Below are 210 nucleotides of genomic sequence, written 5' to 3'. Positions count from 1 at the left end.
GAGGAGGAGGAGGATGTGGTCCAGATTAGCATCACTGCGCATAGACTTAGAAATGTAGACTGATCACTCGCATTCGAATAGGAGACTTCCTGGTAGCTTTGGAAGCCTCACTCTCTCCTTCTTCTGTCAGAGCCAATGTGCGCCTGACATATAGTATATATTGGGAGTTCAAATTGGATGGGCACATGTCAATCAATCAATCCAGTAAAT

The sequence above is a fragment of the Podarcis liolepis genome (assembly GCF_965112155.1).
Source record: "Podarcis liolepis genome assembly, chromosome: 5".
Taxonomy (NCBI): Eukaryota; Metazoa; Chordata; class Lepidosauria; order Squamata; family Lacertidae; genus Podarcis; species Podarcis liolepis.
This window is presented reverse-complemented; position numbering follows the sequence as displayed.